At 39.4% G+C, this 15,674-nt stretch overlaps 1 long non-coding RNA gene across 1 annotated transcript; it reads right to left on the bottom strand.

The window, feature by feature from the left end:
• Positions 1-5,835: 5,835 nt before the first annotated feature.
• On the bottom strand, positions 5,836-10,199 carry LOC148190415 (uncharacterized). The gene is made up of 3 exons (XR_015777470.1): positions 10,020-10,199; positions 9,744-9,829; positions 5,836-7,233 (listed from the first exon to the last, which is right to left on the bottom strand). It is a non-coding gene; the product is annotated as an uncharacterized LOC148190415 (long non-coding RNA).
• Between the last annotated feature and the right edge of the window lie 5,475 nt (positions 10,200-15,674).

The following is a 15,674-nucleotide window of genomic DNA, read 5'->3' as shown; positions in this document are numbered from 1 at the left end:
GGATCCCAGCGGCCCGACAGCTTCTACATTCTTGCTCCGGATGAAGAATGGTGCGACTGCTGATTGTTTATTTTGTTTCTCGATCTTGTCTTAGCAACCCCTTTTAATGAGAATGTGCAGTTGCATTACTTCCTTCCCTGTTAACTGCTTTTGAGAGAAAGATAAACAGAAAATAGTATTTAGTTTTGTATCAGCACAGCTGTAAGAAACTGGGAATCTCATACAATTTTAAAAAAGAACCTAAAACAAAATCATGTACTACTTTATGTTGTCCAAAAGTCTCTACTTTGCATGTTAATTTCAATCAGTTCTAAGTCATGAATATCCCAAGTGTAAAAAAAATCTACATTAAACTTCTATACCCACAGACATCATATCTGACATACATTATGAACAGACAAAACATTAACAGATTATAATAACATGCCACATAAGGGGGATGGAAATGTGACGGTGTGTAGTCTTTATGAACAGAAAAAAAGTGGACCCAAAGGAACAGTGTGTAAGATTTAAGGGGATTTAGTGGCGTCTAGTGATGAGAATTACAAATTGCAGCCAGCTGAAACTTCTCCCGATAGAAATCTTTCAGTGTTTATTGTTCAGGAGGTGTTTATCGAAAGCCGAATTACCAGCAGAGGTCTGTTTGTTTCTAAAATAAATGGACTTGTGGGAGTGCAGGAACCATGAGACGAAGAGACTTAATTGAGTCGAGTTCGTTTACTCTCACTTCAAAACAACACACGCCAACACAAGCGCTAGATCATCTACCGGTAAAAGCTAAAACTGCGCTATACACAACACTCCCCCAAACTGCATTCCCCAGAATCCCCTTCTGTCAACTCATGACTCAGCTTCTTAAAGGAGCAACAGTCTCTGGTGAATGTCTCTATAATGTGGGTCACTACAGATCCAGTCATTTAAACCAGTAAAAAACACTGAATAAAGTAGTTTAATGTTACAAATCAATGTTTCTCCGATGCTGTTTGGCTCTTAACAGATAGGCCGCTAGCATCTGCTAATGTTTGCTCAGCTTTTTGCTCTGATCCAGATGTTCAAGAGATTTTAACTGAGGACCAAATTATCTGCAGAGGTCCCTCTCACCAAGACAATCAGACCCAGGATTTAAAACTGAATAAATCAGTTTCCTGTTTGAAAAAATCTGTGTTTGTCTGACACCCTTTTCGTGGAGAGGCTGCTAACTATGGTGGTCGACACAGAAATGTAAATGGCTCTAACTACAGCCAGTGTTTGGTTTGTCCGTTCTGGGTTACTAATATGTTCACATCCTAACTTCAAGTACGGCCGCTTTGTCAAAATGGGCTGGGGCTACTGTAGAAACATGGCAGTGCAACAGCAGACTCGGACAAGGACCAACTTCCAATGTTGATATAAATACCTCATTCTAAGGTAACAAAAACACAATGATTCTTATTTTCAGGTAATTACAGACTAAGAAAACACACTAATTATATTATATTCCATTTCTACCAATATATCCCCCTAAATCCTACACACTAGATTTTTAATAATGGACAACAGCATTATCCAATCAAGGCTGAGAAAGAAGTCTGTACGTTAGTGTTTAAAATAATCCTCTGAGCAAGAGCAGCCTATTACACTCTATAGTGTATGTGGTTTGGTATGTCAAAGTAGAATAAAGCATGTTAACTCACTCTATAGGAGAGGGAGGAGAAATAAAGAAACATTCAAACAAATCTGCTGTCATGAAACAGATAAAGACACAATCAGCAGTGTGTGTGTGTGTGTGTGTGTGTGTGTGTGTGTGTGTGTGTGTGTGTGTGTGTGTGTTTGTTCCCTGGGCACCAGTAGGCGGTCAGGTGGTCCCTCTGTGCGCTCCAGTCAAGCGTCCCACCACCCCACCAACCACCCCAATGCCATTGTGCGACGCAGAAGCTGCATGACTGATGCGACAAAAGAGGAGACATTGATCTTCCAAGACAAGCTCTGCTCTCAGCACACTGTGTTGTGTGGTAAGGGAAATGAGCTGATCCTCCCGAGCAGACCGCAACTAAGCTTTGCCTTTTAAAAAAAAAAAAAAACGTAGTAGCACTTAATCCACAGCTCCAGGAGGAGGGAAAACTCAGGAACAAAATGAATTTGTGTAACAGGCCTTGTAAGATCCAAGTAGACTGTGGTAATAGTCTTTAGTAAAGACTAATGAGGAAATCCCAAAGCTTTTGCAAACTAAATTAAATTCTGGACACTGAAACATGAATCTCACATGCAAAATTTTTGTATTTTGTTCAAATATTTGACTTGACATGAAGTGAAAGCTCTCGTAACATGCAACCAAACCCCTCCACACAGCACTGACAGGTGTGGCATTTCTACTGTACCCCTGAGCATGGTACTTTAGCTCACTTATCACAGCTTAATTCAATTGCTCCAATAAAACAATCCAGCTGCATAAACATGTTACAGAATGTGTGAAATCTAAAACAGAGTGCATCTTTAATGCTCCCTGGGTAACGCTGTCTGCTACAGGGGCCAATAAATCATTTCACTCTGTAATGTAATGATTTAAGAGCTCACTATTTGTCACTTCGTGGCACCACGCTGGGTCGAGGTGTCGCTTTCTTAAGTGTCCATTACTGTGAAAGTCCACTCTCCCAAATGGTAGAATGGGAGGCCCCATTTGGGGTGGCTGGTTGAAGCTGTGACAGCATGAATCTGTGCTAAAGGCCTGGGCTTTTACACCTGTGTGTGACACAGGGGAGGCTCAGCAGCGAGTGGGAGAGTCGGCCATCTGTGCTCTCTTGTGGTAGCTCCGGGGATAGCCTGGAAAACGTCAAATGTAAAATCCCTTTTCTGTAAAAGTCACTCTATCTGTTCATAATTCTCTAAACTGATATAAAAAAAACCCACTTTACAACTTCTGAAACACACATGTTGTTGTGACTCAGTGGTCCTGATTTAGCTGCATTTGGGCTTTTTATGTAACTGCAGATGTACGATTAGTTTTGAGCACTTAACATGCAAAACTCCTTGAGATGAGGTCACAAGATGAACACTCCAGCCAGTATTTTTTCGGGGGGTGGGGCTCATTGCTTCGCTCAGCTCTGTGAGATGTAATTGCTCACTAAATAACCATCTCTCAGGGGTGGCCAGCCTGCCATTCAGCACAGGCCTGCACAGTGTCCTATCCTACTCTGAGGCCAGTCCAACACGTACAGTGGCTTTCTCCTGTCTCCCAGGACAGCCCCACCAGCCGCTTCATCAAGGCTGATTGTCGGAGACATTCCTCTCCCAGCGATACATTCACCTGATGTGAAGCAGGCCTGTGTCCTGAACACTTACTGAGGCAGGGAAACAAGAGGGGTCTCCCTGCTGTGGGAACTGGAGGGTCCAATTTGGCAAAACACAGCAGCGAGAGAGCTTGACAACAACTGATAACTACACACTTACATCCACATTTACTGATGGTGGCAGACAAGTCTTGTTGATCTAATCCTCAGCTTTGTCACTGTGGATCACGACAAGCACCCCCGCCAGCCAAGGTACACTTAAAGCAGACACAACACTCTTTTTTTGTCCAAATCAAAATCATTTTTTGGGTCTTAAAAAAAGGATTTAACCCCTAAGAGAGGCCTCTTCTTGTTTACACAAAACGAAAAGTTGTTGTAGAGTTATTTATACAGAAATCGTTTCAATAGAGCAAAAAAAAAAAAAAAAATCTTTATTTATGACCCCGACAATGACACAAGAATAGGTTCAAGCCCTTCTCCATCTGTTTGCAATCCCAGTGTAATGCTATCATCACCTGTTTCCATGGTCCCGGTCACATCTGGCTTGCATTACAGCAAAAGAGGAAAAAAAATCACACAAGGTGCATTTTTTCTTCCCTCTTTGTGTGTGCTTTACTTTAGTATTTGGCTTATATTTCTGAAATAGGCTACAACAACAAATTAAGATCTGAGACATGGAGAAAAAACACTTATATCGAGCAGCAATTTGCCTTAAATTTCAGAACCAGACTCCCTAAGGGGCCTGAACATATTAAACGCAGGGTTGAAGCGCTGTGTAAGGTTTATTGCAATGTAAAGCCAGTTTACAAAGATAACAGAGGGTTCAGATCTCAAAGCCAGCAAGGAATGACTCCAATTTGTTTGTAGTTAAATCTATTTACTTGTAAATAAAGCAGAATCCCTTCCAATGTGTGTCTTATTTGAAGACGGACCAGTTATTTCAAATAGCAGGCCTCAAATATTTAATCAGGAAAGCAAAATGTAATGTAGTTAACACTGTGGGAATGCCAGAGTCTTTTGATCTATTGTTTAACAGACATAAATATGTATAAGACCATCGAAACGTGAAGCTGAATATATGTACTCAGCTACATATTTTATGGTCTTAAATAGTTGCATGTCTGTGGTTTAAGACGGGGTAACATGTGCCATATGATACCATAATGGTAAGGACGCACACTACAGTGTACTGTAAGAGAAATCTTGCCCAAGGAAATGTATTTCCCTGCCTCATAACAGTCTGGAATTTGTGTATCCGTTCTGTCTCTCCCATAGACACCAGCTGTGCAGCTGGTGCTCGCTGGAAACTGCAGTTAGCCTGTAGTCGAGAGGGATTTTTAACACAATTCTCCCATGTGTATTCAAGGAAGCCGTAATGTCATGCAATCGGGGCCATGTTATCATTGTGTGAATCCTGGAGAGTGATGTCAGAGGAAAAAGGAAACTAGCTAACTCCCAAACCAAGAGAGCAAAGGTTAGAAGCAGGTTGGCAGAGACCCAGATTGGCTTAAAGACTTTCCTTATTCTCTTTCCTTTTTGCTTTCCTTAAAAGCATAGTCACATCGTCCAAATGGCTCACATGGACAGGATGCTGCTTCCTTTGGCATATCTGGTTATGAGCTGTGATTTATCATAATGGAGTAATAGTTGTCGTTTTGGGGTTAAAGATAACAGCTTTCTTAAATGGAACATCCTGTGAGATGGCTCTGCGCTGATGGAACACACTGTTGTAAATGGATAAAACTGAGACAAATGGATAGATAGACAAACTAATCCATTGGCTACATTAGCGTAAGCTTTTCATCATCTGTAATGAAAAATCAACACCAGCAAACCTATTATGTGAAAGATCGTTTTTGTCCCTCGGATGTTCATGTTGTATCACTCTTCTAGAGGGAAGGATCAAAGCAGACTTTTTCACAGGAATTTAAATCTCAGTCTCATGGAGGGAGTGAAGAGTTTGCTCAAATAAACTGTCACATTTCATAGTACAGCTTAAAACAGCAACTCTTTGATCGCTGGAAAAACCAGGCATCAAGTGTCAAACTATGCATTTTCTCCATTAAACGGCTTCATTATTTAGTTGCTGTATTGTGGCTGTATGATGACTCATCCCTGCTCCGCAACGGTGACAGATAACCATTTATGTTGGAATACGTTTTTTGGCACACCTGCATTATAAGTTCATACCAGAAGTTATTATGGGAATATGAAGTAATGGTCTTACGAGAAGCGACATTTTAGTGATTCCAAGAGTGTGAGTGTGTGTATGTAGGGATTTCCAACCTTGACTTTGCCAGTAGTGACTTACAGACGGCAGCATTTATACGTTCAGTCCTTCATCACACATCAGAATCCACATTTCTCTCCTGTAAGGTTAAAAAAAAGGCCCATTGAGGTTAACAAAATGCACAATGATGTCTGAAAACACTGATAACACCATTCCAAAAACAAACAAATCTCATTCTTCAGCTTCAGTATAACATTTTATTTCTTAGGGCCCAGACACACCAAGCCAAAATCAAAGAACTAGTAGTGATGAAGGTTGATTGTTGTGTTGCCTCATGTTTTATGTGTTGCGGCCCAAAAGTTGCACCTGAATGCACCGCAAATAGTAAAGCCAACAGCCGAGTTGTCAGTCTTGTCTGTGAATAAACAAAATCTTACCAAACATAACAAGTTTGTTTTAATCTGAGGTCCTCTTTATTTTAGTTGTGTGTTTTCTCTCCTCTCGTCCGTTGAGCTGACCTGCTGAATCGGTTGAATAAAAGCTCTAGGTCAACTAAAGGGGATGATGCGGGACACAAAAACTATACCTGGCATTGAGCGTTGGCTGACTGTCAGCTTGGTGTGTCAGGGCCATTATGCTGATCATTTTTTAGTAAATAAGACTTCATCACAGCACTATGAGTGTTATTCTTGTCCTTTTATAAAAATCATCACCAGTTATGTAGGGGAGGTGCTGTCTTCTGTAACCATAATGAACAAAAAAGGCCCTCACACAAGCAGACATGGGTCAATGTCAGGACCCTGGTGCAGAGGGAGCATGCTAGTTTGCCTTTGGCCATAGGCTTTGTGGTGTGTTAAACTGCAACTTTTTGGTTGAGACACAGGCAACGTGAAGTGACACAACAGTCAGCCTTCAATGCCACTAGTTCTTTAATGTTGATTTGGTGCATCTTGGCCTCAACATATGATGGAGACAGATATAGCCTACAGATAGGTCTGTAGAAATACCATGCTAAATTGAGGCCATAAAGTGAGATTTAATTATTTGGTAGCAAGATGTTGTCATTGTAGCAGAGTAAGGAATTCACCCAGAGAAAGTACACCTGTATAAGCTGTATAGCCACTGATACTTTCAGTACCAAGCCTGAATTACTGATGGTTTCAGATGGCCCCAGACTGGCCAAGCGTCTGTCAGTTTGTGTAATTTGATCAAATGCTAATTTGTTTGGAAAATACAATATTAACAGAAATGATAGGAGCCTTCCAGCAGTGATATTCTGGCAGAGGGCTATTGTTTGGTTCCTGGTGACCTGCAGGCAGAATATGCTGTAATTTGGGCATGTTCTTATCTGAGTCTTGTACCATAAAAGGCCTCAGATGCTGTGCAAACAAGTTGTGATTAAGTACATGCTCAGTGCACAGAGCAGCAGAGAGAAGTAGAGGTGGAGAGGAGGGAGTATAATGGGAGCTCTGTAGCAGTTATAATGTACTTAAACATATTTCAGGCCAGCGGAGACTCAATACCAGAGATTTTAATGACTTCCTGCATCTACCTTGTCTCAATGTTGTAAATGTATGTCATTAAAAGGACATTGTAAACAAGCATGTTTTGTGTGAAAACTGCTATTTTGTTTTGCTGATTTCAAAGGTAAGCAGATAATGTTGATAGATGTTTGCTCTGCAGCCAACTGGACTTCCCTTATTTGGTTTTGATGGCTCACAGCTTGTGTAATCCCGCCTGCAGAGGGAGAACGGATGTAAAAGAAAAAAAAAAAGTTATTTGTGCTCTTATATTGAACTATATTTGACACCAAGACTGTTGATGGAATATATCTTGTAGAATTTAACATTTCCTTTTTCTCTACTGAGCAGTGACAGCATCCACACCCAGAAAAATATCCAACTAAATTTAAAAGAACAACATCATTTAGCAGATATTTTATAACCAAAAATGAAAAAATGGTGATAAATCTGTCATGGATGCCAGTGTACAAGAGAAAACGGTACTGAAAAGAAACTAAAAACTGCACTGCAATAAAACTGTACCTCCGGACAGACTTAAATGGACTAAATGGTACAAATCAGAATCAGATGAATGGCTCTGTCACTCTATTTATAAAACTATTCTTGCTTCTATAATATACACTATATAATGACTAAAAACAAATAGTTCTGTGTACAGTAGTAGCTTTTATTGGAGCTCAGCTCATACATGCTGCCTTTTGTAACATCCAAACATGCAAACAACAGTATTTTTTTGTAAGGTTTCTGTAGGAGTTCACTGAGAGAAAAGATTTTTTTTTTCTTTCATTTTTCTTTTTCTGGGCTGTTTGACATCTGACATGAACTTTTTTTTCTGCAGTTTTTTTTCTGCAGCTTCAGGAAAATATTTAGATGAACATGAAAAAAAAATTCCATGTGTGTAAGCTGATATAACTCAATGACAGAAACACTTACAGTAATTCTGACTGTTGAGAAAAAAAAAAACTTCAGAGTTTTATCTTTTAAATGAGCCCATTCATATACATGTACTATAAAGGAAATAAGAGCTGCAGTCAGTTCACTTTGAGTAAGCCTTGGATAGACATTTCAGGTGAATTTGGGTGAATTTTAAGGGCTTTAATTAATGGCTTCTAAAATTAGAGATACTCATCGAAGACGTACACAGGGCCTATCTTGTTGCCCAATATGTACCAGCCTCAGCCACAGCTGAGGGACAGTGAATGACCAAGACATAGAGTGTCTGTAATGACATCCACACGTCCTTTCTTCGTACTCACAGTTGATCGTATAGACAGATGGAAACTATTTGGACATCATTAGAGACTGTGAGCATTATGATCATTTCACTGACATCACTCTGGACGTAGGCTCGTAGTTATTTTTGGATATCCGTGGTGAACAAATTGACACCCCTCCCAGCTTTCAGAAGTAGTTTCTGGTGATGTAAAATATGATGTATATGCTGTTTGCTGCTGCACCGTTGCAAACTGGAGATTTTTAAAAGATATTTCCAAGCCAGTTAAACCTACACAATTAGGTGTCTCCACCTTGAGCAGGGAAGTATTGAAACCTCCCTTTGGGTCAGTCTGATAGGCGTCATCTTCTACCTCTCTGCCCCCATTATGTTGAAGAAAGCACTACTCAAGCGTGGCCATAGACATGTCAAGCACAAATTTTATGATGACATTCAAAGCCGCAATGTCACCATCTCATTTAATCTGTAAGGTACAAATGAGTCATTTCATTAGTCCCAGAATGAATTTGGCACACCATGGAAAACCAATTGATCACCTCAGTAATTCTCTTCTTAAGGAAGTTATATCTCGGTGGTTGAATCTGAGAAACTGTGCTGCAAAATTGAACCTTTGAGGCTATTGAGGAGATGGAGAGATTAACATGCAAACTGCTCTCATAGATCATCTTTCTGAGCATAGGGTAATGGCTGGTGAATGATACTTATCAAGCTCCATAAGTGCTCCTTCCAATAAATACATAGTCCAGGTCATTTGTATTGGGATTCAAGTGTTGATGGATATGGGATTACCACTTAACCTTGGAGTAATTCCAAGACACCGCTTAAATCATTCAATACATTATCTATCCCATAACGGCTTGACCAGTCTTTAAGGATATCACTTCTTAATGCAAAATATGTTTTATGTGATAAATTAAACTGGAGGTGTTAGTGACCTATTAATCACATAGATGTACACGTGACGCATCGCTATCCTTTTATTTTCCAAAGGTTGGTACTGTGTGTATCTTTTATGTGTAACAGCTGTCCTGTGATTATTATTATTTTGACCTTTGGTGCATTGCACACAAGATCTAAGACAATAAAGAAACTGTATGCTGTCTGTTCAGGATACATTTAAGAACATACAAAACCAGCATCACAAATATATTTAATCTTCTTAAGGTTAAGCAGGTATGACTCTGCCTACTAACAAAGCAGGACACTGAAGGTTGATTATTATCATGGGCCTCTCGTCAGAGACCCGGCTCTCATTTCGCAACCAACACTTGGCCCTGACCCTGCCTGCCACAATTACATTTGAAGGGTTTCATTCCAAAACACTGTATGAAAAAAGTTTGGTCTCACACACGATCCATCAGAAACTTAATGTTTTTTTATGTGAACATCCAAAGCTGTATTCTTACTTTAATAGTCACACAGAGTTGACTTAAGCTAGGTTTTCCTTTTTATTATTAAGGTGTAAAGTGGTATCTTAAAACAATACTCACATGCTCACATACACGTTGAGAGAGGTAATGGTTGCTGTAATCATTCCTCCTCTCTGAATGGGATGTGGAGAGTGAATCTAGTGCATCTGGTGTTAGAGAGGGGAGACAAAATTTCAAGAAAAAAGAAAAATTGCAAAAACACATTCTCAAATTCAGCTGAGTCTAACAGTTTCAGATTTTTTAGAACTAAATTTTCTTTTTGTGTTACATCCCTCCATATCCCTCCACTGGAGCTGCCAAACACAAACTGAAGAGGGACTCACAAAACAGACTCACAGACAAGTTCAGGGTCTTTAATCAGGCTCAGCTCAGTACACAGGTGATCAGTAACACAGGCAAAAATGTCCAAATCAGCAGGTAAAAAGGGTAGCCAAAAAGCAAAAACAGTCAAACAAACTCACAAGAAACACAAGTAAAATGCTGAAACTCTCACTCAAAGGTGAAGATGATCTGGCAACAAAGGAGGGGAAGACAAGGACTTAAATACTCTCAGAGACAATGATACACAGGTGAAACACACTCAGACACAGGTGAAACACATCAGGCGGGGCAAGTACTCACAGAGGAGGGAAAATTAACAGGAAGCTTGGTGAGGAAACACTATCCATGAAAACATAAACAGAGAATTTTGCACAGACTAGACTAAGAGTCTACAGCCATACTGGTGGCTCTGTGAGGCCGTACTAAAGTGCAGCACTGTGTTTAGTAAAATGCTAAAATCAGCATGCTAACATGTTCTCAATGACAATGCCAACATATAGATGCTTGCCTGATACCAGACTGAGTTGTCAACTCCATTTTCATCTTCAGTCTGACAGTGAGTCCGTTCTGATTTCCATGAGAGAGGGGATTTTGATCTTTTCCTAACCAATAACTACAGACCAATGTATCCACCTGAATCTAATGTCATTTTAAGTCCACGCTGATGCATAGCCATGCCATACTCCTGTTTTGCTAGGGTTTTAAGAGTGGAGCAAAGTAAAACAAACTATAATGCCAACCCAGAGATTTTGAGATATTTCAGTCTAGACCAAAGAGCTTGACCAACTAATCGGCTGTCAGTCCAGCATTGCCATCAATAGTCATGTCATTATTGTGGTTAAAAAGACTGAAACTTTGGAAGCTGCACATATGGCCTTTAGTTTATCTTTGGCTTACCTTGTAATGTATTTTTGCACAGAACAAAGGCTATGGATTTTTCTCCACATTCTTTGCACAGGATTTGCACTAAAAAAAGGACTGCTGATTTACTGATTTAGAAAGCCGTTATTTTGCGTAATGTTACAGAGTCTTGTCATATTCACTCTCATGCAGACATAAAGCTGTCACAGCATCACTGTGTGGAGGAGTCTCTGCTCTCCAGATCTGTTCAGCCAGAGCTTCCTGACTCACACTACACTGGAATGAGAAGCATGTACGGAGACGCTTGCACAACATTTCAGTGAGAAGAATCAGACCTCTCCTGCAAGCACACACACACACACACACACACACACACACACACACACACACACACATATACACACAAACACACACACACACGCACATGCACACACAGTGCTACAGTGCAATACGTACATGTCTGTAAAATGTCTCTGAAAACAAACAAAAACAAAACAGCTAATGCCCTTTTAGTGACAAATGAAGAGGACCAGACAACATCACACATGATCAGCCAGACACAGAGAGACATGCCTGTTTGGTCAGTTAACTTATGTGAGAAAATATTATGAAAGAACAGATAATAAGGAAAGCAGAGCTATATGCTGGAATATTATCTGAAGCTATAAACATGGCTTCTGCAGGATAAGGGTCCATCTGGACAAAGGGTGAATGTCCCTGACAGTGTGTGGTCTGTTTCCATGCTGATGTCCTTAACTGCAGGGTTATGTTTGTGCCCTCTGAGAAAATAAGGCTTTATGAAAGGGTACTACTTTATAAGATGTGGACCTGATTGGATGCAAATTTCTTAGGATATTTGCATGCAAAAAATGGGTATTTTCACAATTGAGAAGTTGAAATGTAGAGTCAAATATTTTGACATCATTTTTCCACTCAATAATGAAAGATTGATCCAAGTAGGTTCACGTATACATTCTGATCATCTTTCTAAAATGTGTCTTATGTTGCAGTCTTTATATGATTATACCAAATAAGTTGTGGGGAAAAAACGTTAGGTGCTAGTCCCGAGAGACAATTGATAAAAAGAAATCTGGTGACCTATGTTCTAAATCTAATCTAAATTGTTTGCTCTCCTGAGTTTATGACTTAAGAGCAGGTGGGGAAAAGGTTCTGCCTGGATACTTTTCTAAATTCTCTGTGAAAACGTAACTTATCTGTGAAAGCAAGTAATAAAAAAGATAATATTGGCCAAATCTTAGTTCACTTTTTCTTAGGTCATCAACACAGGAGAGAAAACACTTACTTAAAAAAATGTTTTTTGTTCCTCGCACATCTTAGGTCTTGGAGGTTGTTTTTTAAAGTAGATAATTGTGTGGTTTACGCTAACCCTAGTGACCAGCATGAGCTTCACACACCAAAAAAATGATGTTAACACCCCTTTTGCATTAAGCGTGAGGCTCAAATAGCCTGTCTGCATGCTCAAAACTCACATGCCATCCGTGGAAGCCCGGACCAAACTCATATAACATGGTAACACTAGGCAGTGCTGATCGAACATAAACCTGTTACTGTATTGCTTATTTCTTGCATTAAATATCTTGTAAAAAATGTTTTTTTTAAATGTTTTTATGCACTATTGCTGTAAAGGAGTGTTACTGAACAGGAAGTGAGCTTCATACTGTGTCCTTTATTGTGAAAACAGAGGCTAAAAAACTGATCAAATAGCAGTGCTGATCAAACATGAGCCAAGATTGCTGAGTTTCCTAATTCTCCCCTAAAATGTTGTCATAATCATATTTTACTTATTTTTATATTTTATTTTATTTTACATATTTTACTATTTTACTTTTTAACTGTAATACGAATTTACTCTGGCTATGTTGTACCAATTTCAAAGGTATTTGCATCTTCCTACGTGATAAACAGCCTAATTTTATGAAAAGACGTCTTTCCAGCAGCCAGTGTGAGACCTGGTGTGGCCTTTTTTCATTATTTCTCTTCCTTGAAGACACATAAAGTTCGTGGCTGCACTTTTAACTTGAGAGTGTGTGTTCATACTCTGCGCTGACATTCCCTGTTGTGTTAACAGAGTGCTGCAATAAGGAGATCACTTTTTCATCTTCTCTTTGGAAAGAATGCAGATACCAACTGGGAAGGGGATTGTGGGAAAATGTTTCCTGATAATTTAACAGCTGATTGCCAAAGACAGGCTGCAGTGCAGTGTCTTCATATCTGTTCATCTCCAACAAGAACACCAACCAGACTCATATTTCTGTTGTTTTAGCCCCTCTCAATGGGCACATGTCCACACCTCTCCCTCTTAATATGTCAAAGATAGCAGTGGACTAATGTAACTCTGTGCATTCGTGTGTGCGTGCGTGCATGTGTGCACAAAGGAGCCCCAAATCGATTCAATGGTTGTTGTTTTTTTGCCTATTTAGTTTAATTCCATCAGCAGAAATCATGCTTTTTTCTTCTTCTTTTTTTTTTAAAAAAAAAGAAATCAGTATGTTTCAGACTTAAAGGAAAATGTCTGTATTTTTTAACCTGAACCCTTTTTTTCCATCTTTTTCTGTCTAAGTGAGTAATGGAGACAACCATTTTTTAAATTGGTCCAGTATTGAGAGAGAGTGCTGCAAACGTAGCGTAGCCTGGTAAAACCATCCTGACAATGTGAGCTCAAAATTCAGTTTCGTTCTCTGTATCAGTCTGGACTCACTGCCAACCCAAAAACTTTCAGTGGGTGGGAATACTCACTTTGACAAATAACATCTTCAGGCAATCTTGACATCAGCACTAGCCTCTATAACACAAATATGTTGTCAGTTGGAGAGTAATGGTCTAAAAATATAATTCATTTTTATTTACCATTTAGGATCAACAATCATCCTCATGAGGTTTTTGCGATACACTGAAGTTGCCAGCATACTTCGGCATTTTCTCATTCAGCACCCAGCTGCCTTTGGACTGCAAAATACCAGCTGACAGCGTCCTTACTTTCTGTCCGAAGCATTGTGAACACTGATCTTCATGGCCGTGATCCCCAGCTTTGCAGCCTCTCATATCTGCTCCTCCATTAGCACGACCAGTTGCCAGACAACAATGCACATGGATTTGTACCGAGGAACATCTTCTTCATCACCAACAGAGCCAGTTAGTAAATCAATCAAGCAAAATCCAGACAGAAAAACAGCGATAAAGTATTTTCCTCCAAGAAACATCCTCTTGTTGTGGTTTAATTTACTGAATTAACTTCACTTACTGCTGTGTTTACTCTGATAACATTAGTTTGCACTTGTTGCTGCGGGAGCCGCCATTACTGTTCCGCAAGCAGCAGCCTGTATGCTATGTCATCACCTACAACGCAGTCCCTGATTGGCTGCTTACATTTTCAGCTATAGTGGGGGTTCTTTATTGGCTAAACTGGATTGTAAACTCTGGCACAATTACTTTAAGAGATTACATGGCAGCCAGTTTCTGTCAAGCCTGTCTCTCTCTCTCTCTCTAAAATAAAAAAACAAACATTTTTCTATGTAGTCTTTTTTATCAAAGTTCATGTTACCTATTCTCCCACTATTTGACTTTACAATACTGCTGACCTTTCTCAGTGGCTCTGACAAAGTCTAAATCTAGATACTGGTGCAGTTATATAACCAGGTTTTAGGTCATGCATGTAAATGTCAGAAATTGTTATTAGGCAGCTCCTGACCTTGGAAGTTGGTCGTCCCGCCCTCCTCCCCCACTGATGGTCATAACTCTCCACAACACATCAGTCATTTTGATGAGCTGTCTGCTATTTGCAGTAGACACTGAAGAGCCAGCCAATTTACGTTTGAAAAGTAACATTATTAAGCTTTGAATTAGTTTCTTGCGGTTCTCCTAAATATTTTGATTTTTTGATCTCTCTAGGGTTGTAATTTTAGCTATGGTAGCAGCCTTTCACAGTAGGAGAAGCACAAGTGTCACCTATAAAATTAACTTTACCAAGACCCTGAAACTGAAGAAGCTAAATGGAATTCAGCCAACATGAATTGAATTGTTTTTACCTGCACTACTCTATTACATGTCAAAATGCCATCTGTAAAAACAGCAAATCACCTTGATGTCATGACTTTACCTGTCCCACAGATGGAGCCAAACATTGTCTTAGAATTTCTAACCAATTATATTTATATATGTATTTCAGTAGCATTTGCATTACATGTGTTTATACAGACAAATATTTCTAATAAATCATGTTTTTGGGCCAGTTAACTTCCAAATGAGATGCATAAATGCAAGCATTTTTAAATACAACAATTAATTCATTGATGGTTTCTCTTGTTTTTTTTTTTGGTTGTTTTTTTTTTAAGAGTATTTTTTGGGGGGGATTTTTCCCTTTATTGATAGGACAGCTGTAGAATGACAGGAAATGTGGGAAAGAGAGGGGGAATGACACGCAGCAAAGGGCCACAAGCTGGAATCGAAGGCTGCAAAGGCTGTTTTTGACTGTTTCTTACATTCTATGTATAATTTTTGTCATGCTGACTGTCTATCTATTGACTGTCTGTCATTTTATTTTGTAGGATGTTCTGTACACACATCTATTTATGTCTGTCCATCTTGAGAGAGGGATTCCTTCTCAGTTGCGCTTGCTGAGATTTCTTCACCCTTTGAAACCAGAGCAAATTTCCTGGATGTCTTTTAAAACCCTAGAGGGAAGGCAATGAACAACTTGACAAGAAACAACCTAAATATTAGCAAGACATTAGTAAACTGTTAAAGAATAAAAGTGAAAAGTAGCACAAAGTAAGAAGAGTGAAAAAAAAT

The sequence above is a fragment of the Plectropomus leopardus genome, chromosome 1 (assembly GCF_026936395.1).
Source record: "Plectropomus leopardus strain MGB_pleo_1.0 chromosome 1, ASM2693639v1, whole genome shotgun sequence".
NCBI classification, from domain to species: domain Eukaryota; kingdom Metazoa; phylum Chordata; class Actinopteri; order Perciformes; family Serranidae; genus Plectropomus; species Plectropomus leopardus.
Note: the sequence above shows the minus strand (reverse complement) of the source record. Positions and strands in the feature narration are given on the sequence as shown.